The sequence below is a fragment of the Berghia stephanieae genome, chromosome 7 (genome assembly GCF_034508935.2).
Source record: "Berghia stephanieae isolate SIO BIC M18660-M18661 chromosome 7, UCSD_Bste_1.3, whole genome shotgun sequence".
NCBI lineage: Eukaryota > Metazoa > Mollusca > Gastropoda > Nudibranchia > Aeolidiidae > Berghia > Berghia stephanieae.
Window position 1 is genome coordinate 29,775,718 of NC_088366.1, and position 9,167 is coordinate 29,784,884.

A 9,167-nucleotide genomic window follows, 5' to 3' on the forward strand; every position below is an offset into this window, starting at 1 on the left:
GTTGTTGATTTTTTTGTTTTGTTTTTTTGTTTGTTTGTTTTTTTGTTGTTTATATTTTGTTCTCTTTTTTTTTTTTTTTTTTTGTAGCTGATACATTTATTTTTGTTCATTTATTTTTAGCGATGAGAAAATTTAACCAATCATCTCAAAACAGTATCATGTCGGGGTGACCTTTATACTCAAAATTGACTCCAATGCTTTATTGTCAACCAATTTGTGGTACAAGAAATGCATTTTTTTAAAAACAGTATAAAGTGAATTGAACATTAGATATATAGTTTTCAAAATGCCCTGTACAAATGCCATCTTTAATAATAATAATAATAATAATAATAATAATAATAATAATAATTAATAATAATAATAATAATAATAATGATAATGATGATAATAATATAATAATAATAATAATAATAATAATATAATAATAATAATAATAATAATATATAATAATAATAATAATAATATAATAATAATAATAATAATAATAATAATAATTATAATATATAATAATAATAATAATATAATAATAATAATAATAATATAATAATTATTATATATTATTTTATTATTATTATTATTATTATTATTATTATTATTATTATTATTATTATTTATTATTATTATTATTATTTTATTATTTTATTATTATTATTATTTTATTTATTATTATTATTATTATTATTATTATTATTATATTATTATTATTATTATCATTATTTATTATTATTATTATTATTATTATTATTATTATTATTATTATTATTATTATCATTATTATTATTATCTTCATCATTACTTTAACAATTCGAAAAAAAAATTACTGCCTTCATTGAGAGCGTGGGATTTGGTAGGATACATAAACTCAGTTAAATCTTTTTATTTATTTATTTAGTCCTTAAGATCCATAAGGCCCATTGGGTTGGGGTTTATCACGGTTTATATAACAGACAATACCAGTTGCATGTAACCCTATCGCAAATTACTTTCCGCCAGATCTAACAGTCCTAGATACCCAATCACCATCGGGTGGACAGAGGGGGGGGGGGAGGGGTTCGAAAAAATCTCAAAAGCACCCAGGATCGATCTCATTCCCTTTGCAAGTGATGCGAGTGTTCTACCAGCTGAGCTATCGGGACCCCCTAAAATTAAAAATAAATTCCTTCATTGAGAGCTTTGCCTTTGTTTTGTATAGATAGTTCTTAGTTTGTATAGATAGTGTACGATTGGCTAAAAAGCTTACAACATTGCCATCCGGAAGTATAACGGACTAACACACAAAACTGTCTGTAACCGTGAACTTTTATAGTCTGGTTAATACAGTTTAGTGAGAATTACTCATAATCGCGGATGGCAAAAAAATCAACAAAGACCAGAGTGTCGTCAACTTCATACTATCTAGACTATACACAAAGACAGTTAATTCTCATCCTTTTGTTGATTTAACTTTACACATAATATGACTCACCGTGTGAAAAAAAAAAAAAGAAATAAATTTAACGTTAAAATGACTAATAATTTATAACTTTAAATTATCAAGCGTTAAATCTCATTAAAATTTCATTTCTTAGTAAGATCATTTAAGTATTTTTGAAAATGTCTTTTCTTTTCAGAGATAACAATATTATCATAATTGATTGAGAGGTAGACTAAATGATTTCTTACGATATTGCTTTTTTATTTAATGAATTCCGGACGTGTTCCCAGTCGCTGTACAAGCTTGCGAGTACGCTTTGAGAAAAAAGTTCGAATTCCAAAACGCGGGAAAAAAAATTAAAACATTTTAAAAGAATATATTTTTTAAAACATATAAAAAATAACATAAGTGCCTGAAGCAAAGCTCGCACACGGGACCTGGTGAGTGACAGAGTAATATCTTGACAGCTCGGCCACCTCGCTCCCTTTACTTACTTGGTTAACGAAATAAATCGCAAATCAATATTTTTAACACCCATTTTCAACAAACTGAGAAAATATTATTTCTGTTATGTTGCGAATAGATTGACAAATTTTGAATTATTTTTTATCAATATTCAACCCAGAAAATTTTCTGAAAACATGGTCCTCCCAGTTGTCTCCCTGTTTTATTTCGATGCCAACCGGTATCAACATTTGACACATTTAATGCTAAAAAAGAGATCATTCGACACAGGCTCAAATGCATCTACAACAGATTTTAAAACGCAACCGACATGATTTTACGAGGGAGGTAATTGTGTAAAGACAAGATATGAAGTGAGTAGAAAAGTGCCAGAAGACAATAGAGAATAAAAAATTTTTTTTTTTTTTTTCGCGGCGGTGGTGGGGTTTGAACCTGCGACCTTATTGGTACGACAACTCCGCCTGGCAGGTGAGAGCGTGGCTCTACCGTGTGAGCTATCCACGAACACAAAAATATTCGTTTCAAACCAAAGTCATTTCTAGATCCCTCTCTCACCACTTCTTGAGATCGCCGATTCGTTCACCACCATCGCGAAGTAATTTTGACCAGCAGTTAAGCTTAATAGCCAATATTCTCATCACAAACATATAACATAGAAACGATTGAGACATTGAGTATGCTCGGTGTATGGGGTGAATTTTTAATTCAGAAAAGTGAGTGGAGCAGGCACTTATGTTGGTAACAACAAGATATGAAGTGAGTAGAAAAGTGCCAGAAGACAATAGAGAATAAAAAATTTTTTTTTTTTTCGCGGCGGTGGTGGGGTTTGAACCTGCGACCTTATTGGTACGACAACTCCGCCTGGCAGGTGAGAGCGTGGCTCTACCGTGTGAGCTATCCACGAACACAAAAATATTCGTTTCAAACCCAAAGTCATTTCTAGATCCCTCTCTCACCCACTTCTTGAGATCGCCGATTCGTTCACCACCATCGCGAAGTAATTTTGACCAGCAGTTAAGCTTAATAGCCAATATTCTCATCACAAACATATAACATAGAAACGATTGAGACATTGAGTATGCTCCGGTGTATGGGGTGAATTTTTAATTCAGAAAAGTGAGTGGAGCAGGCACTTATGTTGGTAACAACAAGATATGAAGTGAGTAGAAAAGTGCCAGAAGACAATAGAGAATAAAAAATTTTTTTTTTTTTCGCGGCGGTGGTGGGGTTTGAACCTGCGACCTTATTGGTACGACAACTCCGCCTGGCAGGTGAGAGCGTGGCTCTACCGTGTGAGCTATCCACGAACACAAAAATATTCGTTTCAAACCCAAAGTCATTTCTAGATCCCTCTCTCACCCACTTCTTGAGATCGCCGATTCGTTCACCACCATCGCGAAGTAATTTTGACCAGCAGTTAAGCTTAATAGCCAATATTCTCATCACAAACATATAACATAGAAACGATTGAGACATTGAGTATGCTCCGGTGTATGGGGTGAATTTTTAATTCAGAAAAGTGAGTGGAGCAGGCACTTATGTTGGTAACAACAAGATATGAAGTGAGTAGAAAAGTGCCAGAAGACAATAGAGAATAAAAAATTTTTTTTTTTTTTTTTTTTTTTTTTCGCGGCGGTGGTGGGGTTTGAACCTGCGACCTTATTGGTACGACAACTCCGCCTGGCAGGTGAGAGCGTGGCTCTACCGTGTGAGCTATCCACGAACACAAAAATATTCGTTTCAAACCCAAAGTCATTTCTAGATCCCTCTCTCACCCACTTCTTGAGATCGCCGATTCGTTCACCACCATCGCGAAGTAATTTTGACCAGCAGTTAAGCTTAATAGCCAATATTCTCATCACAAACATATAACATAGAAACGATTGAGACATTGAGTATGCTCGGTGTATGGGGTGAATTTTTAATTCAGAAAAGTGAGTGGAGCAGGCACTTATGTTGGTAACAACAAGATATGAAGTGAGTAGAAAAGTGCCAGAAGACAATAGAGAATAAAAAATTTTTTTTTTTTTTTTTTTTTTTTTTCGCGGCGGTGGTGGGGTTTGAACCTGCGACCTTATTGGTACGACAACTCCGCCTGGCAGGTGAGAGCGTGGCTCTACCGTGTGAGCTATCCACGAACACAAAAATATTCGTTTCAAACCCAAAGTCATTTCTAGATCCCTCTCTCACCCACTTCTTGAGATCGCCGATTCGTTCACACCATCGCGAAGTAATTTTGACCAGCAGTTAAGCTTAATAGCCAATATTCTCATCACAAACATATAACATAGAAACGATTGAGACATTGAGTATGCTCCGGTGTATGGGGTGAATTTTTAATTCAGAAAAGTGAGTGGAGCAGGCACTTATGTTGGTAACAACAAGATATGAAGTGAGTAGAAAAGTGCCAGAAGACAATAGAGAATAAAAAATTTTTTTTTTTTTTTTTCGCGGCGGTGGTGGGGTTTGAACCTGCGACCTTATTGGTACGACAACTCCGCCTGGCAGGTGAGAGCGTGGCTCTACCGTGTGAGCTATCCACGAACACAAAAATATTCGTTTCAAACCCAAAGTCATTTCTAGATCCCTCTCTCACCCACTTCTTGAGATCGCCGATTCGTTCACCACCATCGCGAAGTAATTTTGACCAGCAGTTAAGCTTAATAGCCAATATTCTCATCACAAACATATAACATAGAAACGATTGAGACATTGAGTATGCTCCGGTGTATGGGGTGAATTTTTAATTCAGAAAAGTGAGTGGAGCAGGCACTTATGTTGGTAACAACAAGATATGAAGTGAGTAGAAAAGTGCCAGAAGACAATAGAGAATAAAAAATTTTTTTTTTTTTCGCGGCGGTGGTGGGGTTTGAACCTGCGACCTTATTGGTACGACAACTCCGCCTGGCAGGTGAGAGCGTGGCTCTACCGTGTGAGCTATCCACGAACACAAAAATATTCGTTTCAAACCCAAAGTCATTTCTAGATCCCTCTCTCACCCACTTCTTGAGATCGCCGATTCGTTCACCACCATCGCGAAGTAATTTTGACCAGCAGTTAAGCTTAATAGCCAATATTCTCATCACAAACATATAACATAGAAACGATTGAGACATTGAGTATGCTCCGGTGTATGGGGTGAATTTTTAATTCAGAAAAGTGAGTGGAGCAGGCACTTATGTTGGTAACAACAAGATATGAAGTGAGTAGAAAAGTGCCAGAAGACAATAGAGTAGTGATAGTAGTAGTTGTGTAAAGTCAACCAAATAATAGAATTTGTTGTGTTATTTCCCTTTATCTAGACTTTTTAAAAACAAAATTGAAATCGAATTTTTAGTGCGTACTTGGTACTTTGAATAATAAGCTACTTGAAGCTGTGTATTATTTTAAAATCAATATACAAAAATGAATATAATTGCTCAACCCACCCAAAAAAAAAAAACAAAAAAAAAAAAACAAAAAAAACAAACAAATAAACAAATACTAGTTTGGGGTTCAAAACCCTTATTCAGCTAAAAAAAAATACAAAATAAAATCAAAAATTAAAACATCAATGAAATTTTGATTAGTCGTACTGTCTATCTGTATTAATGAACGCGATTTTTAAAAAAGCTTCAACTGTTTTTTGTTATTGGTTAAACAAACATTGAAGGTTTTTCAGCCTAAAACGCTGTTTTTGTTCTAATTTTGAAGCAGTCCTAATCAATTTTGTACATTACTTTTTATGGGTTGCTTATGCACTTGAAGCATAAGTGTGAAACATCTTAAATCTGTATTATAGTTGGGACTGCAGCGTGGCTCAGCTTTGTCTCGAACCCGAAAAGTACCGAGTTCGATCAACCGCCGCTGCGCTGTGTGGCCTTGAGCAAGTCACCTCGTCCTAGCTCAATTTGCTGCGCTGCACTTGGTTATTCCAGTTTTCCCTTGGAATTGATCCAAGAGACGAATTTCCCCTATGGGATGAATAAAGGGAATTTCATTTTATATTTATTTATTATAACTTATAAATCGAAAAGTGAATTTAGAATCAAAATTATGAGAAATAGGAACTCTAGATTATTGCAGTATCACCCAGTGTGCAACGGACTAACGGAAAATTCAATGGGACGTTGAAGAAGATGTTAAAACGCTTGTGTATTGAACAGCCGAAGCAGTGGCATCGTTACATTTGGGGGGTCGTCCAAAGATTGTATAACTAAAATATTCGTAACCATTAAAAAGGTGAGCTATATTTCTTAAAATTGTGATTTGTATTGTGATTAAAATTTGAGATCGAGATGTCAGAATCGCTGGCGAGATAGGGAAAGGAGGCAGACGTTATGGAATTATCGGCGGAGGAGAGGAAAGCATATATAAGAGAAAGATTAACCGAATAAAGACAAATCGAATTGGAAAAGTTGAAGCTAAAAAAAAGAAGCAAAGATCGAACTCGCAAAGATAGTAGCAGAAAAAGGGAAAGAGAAAGCACAGTGTCCAAATTGCGATACTTTAATACCGCGGCCTCCCCACAGCCCTACCGCGGTTAAGCGATGCCAGATGTGCCAGGTGATGACTCACCCAGTTTCGGCGAGAAAACGAACGGCGCGCTTGCTGGACATGCATGTTATAGTAATTGTATGCAATCAACAGTTGGGCATTCCCGTTAAATCAAAACATGCCATTGAAAGCATGTAGGGTGGAAACTATTAGTAATGATGTATGGTTGTGACATGACAAGTTTCAGTAGTCTATGAATGATGGAATGATAGTTAGAACGAAACAAATGTAGGTCATTTTTTAAACTGATTATCATTAACACTTTTCAATTAAGTGTCGATTACAAGACAATGAATCCGTGGACATCTGATTTTTTTGTTTTATATTACTCTTAAAACTATTACAATTATAACTCACCCTCAATTTCTCTTGCGAAGGTCATAGTTAATCCAAAAAATGCTCTTGAAGTAGTTATCTATATCCCATTACTGAATTTTTTGAAAGTCTGCATAGAGGTTTACTGAGGCTAGCTTCACAATAATCTTGGAATTGTCAATTTTATAAAATCTTACTTTATACAAATGATTTTCAATAATCCAAATATGAAATTTTAAACATAACTACTACTAAAACTACTACTACTACTACTACTACTACTACCACCACCACCACTACTACTACTATCACTACTATCATTACTATTACTAATACTACTACTACTGCTACGACTACTACTACTACTAATACTGCTACTACTACTATTACTACTACTACTACTACTACTACTACTACTACTACTACTACTACTACTACTACTACTACTACTGCTACTGCTACTACTACTACTACTACTACTACTACTACTACTACTACTACTACTGCTACTGCTACTGCTACTACTACTACTACTACTACTACTACTACTACTACTACTACTACTACTTCTACTGTTCCAAGCCTGTCACAGGACCCCCTACCCACCTCCCCCGAGAACACATTGAGATAATACATTTGAGCACAAATGTGAATATTTAACATTTATCCCTAAATCGCTCATATCGCGAACTTATTCTAAAACTTATATTAAAGACAAAGACTTCAAAATAGGGAATCACAAAAAAAAAAATAAAACTTCATGGATCCAAACCAGAGTTATTAATTAAATTTATCACATCACTCACATCAAATTTGATATCATTCCAAGAGCGATAAGCAGTCGTATTTTAACTAATATTATTTTCCAAGTTGAAAACCAAGAAACAATAAAAATTACACAGAAACAAATCTGAACTTGGTGATAACATGAATAATGAAAATAAAATGAATCGTTCTGAAGGTTTGGTGGGGGGAAGGGGGCAAAAGAAGGGTTTTCAAAGCAAATAATTGCATCACAGTGTTGCACCACACGCGCATGCCACGCCAACGTCCGGCTTGCATACCTATCGTGTCACGGTCAATTACGTTTTTCCCGAGAGCAAGGGTATCGGGTATCAGGTGGTCAGCCTGATGTGAGGCGATTGAAGTAGCGCTCAGAGTCGAAAATATGACGCTGTGAAAGATAGAATGCAGCATGAATTGGAAATGGCTAGACTTTCCTCCTCTTCTTCATCCATCTGTCAACATAATAGCACAGCCGGTATCTAAACTACCGCAAATTCCACCATTCAAAAAGTTATAAAAAGTTATAACATTTACTCTTTGTAATTAACGCATATAAATTAACTCAAAGTTTCATATCTATTGTGAGTGTTTCCACATCCCCCCCCCCACCCTTTTATTGACGACAAGCACATATTTAGACTAGAAAATAAAATGCCATCACTCTGAAACCAGAAGAGCAATTATACAATGTATGTATCCAATCCTCCCATGAGTGATTTTACACTTCCAATGAGATTGGAAACAGTGGTTTGTTTGTTTTTTGTTTGATGTTTTTTTTTTTTTTTTTTTTTTAAAAATTTTTTGTTGTTGTTTTTTTTTTTTTTTTTTTTTGGGGGGGGGGGGTTGACATCACACCTTTGTTCTATTTTCAGCACCTAATTCATTCAGACATAACTCCACATTGATTTCGATGAAAAGTTAATGTATTAGGTACCAGTAATTGATATCAGAGAAGATCTTGTTACGTTTTTATGGGCTCTATGTTCCTTTAAAATTGGTATTTCTTGAACGTCTTAAACAAGTAAGTCTGTCTGTCTATTTATTAAATTAATTATTTATCATCTATATATGTTCTTATTTATCTACCTATCTATCGTCTTTACTTCCTACAACCACTCATCTATGGGCCTATTTATCTATTTACTTCTCTCTGCCCATTTAATCAAAGCTCTTCTCATTCTCACTCTACTCGTGCGATCAAAGTCAAGGGAGATCATCTTGCAATTACTGTCCATCCATTAAAAATACTTGTTGTCTCCCGTCCAATAGAATTTTGAGTCTTAATAATTCAGCTTGAAGGAATTATATTATCTTATGTTCATCTGTTTAAATTGTAACATTTTCAATCACCATTTTAGTTACAACATTTTTATAACAATCATAAACAAAAGGCTAAACTATAAACTTTCCGCGGGTAACTGTAAACAACCCACCACTCTCCAACATTACTAAAGAGGCAAATTAACATGAGCACGAACGCTAGAAATTAGGGAACGGGCACTGTTGTCACATAGTGCCAGACAAAGCAGAAAGAAAAATATAATTTTAAAAAATCATCCTAAAATAATCAGCCTGCCTCGACTGGGGATCAAACCTCATACCTCCTGGTTACATTAAATGTGTGTGTGTGTGTGTGTGTGTGTGTGTG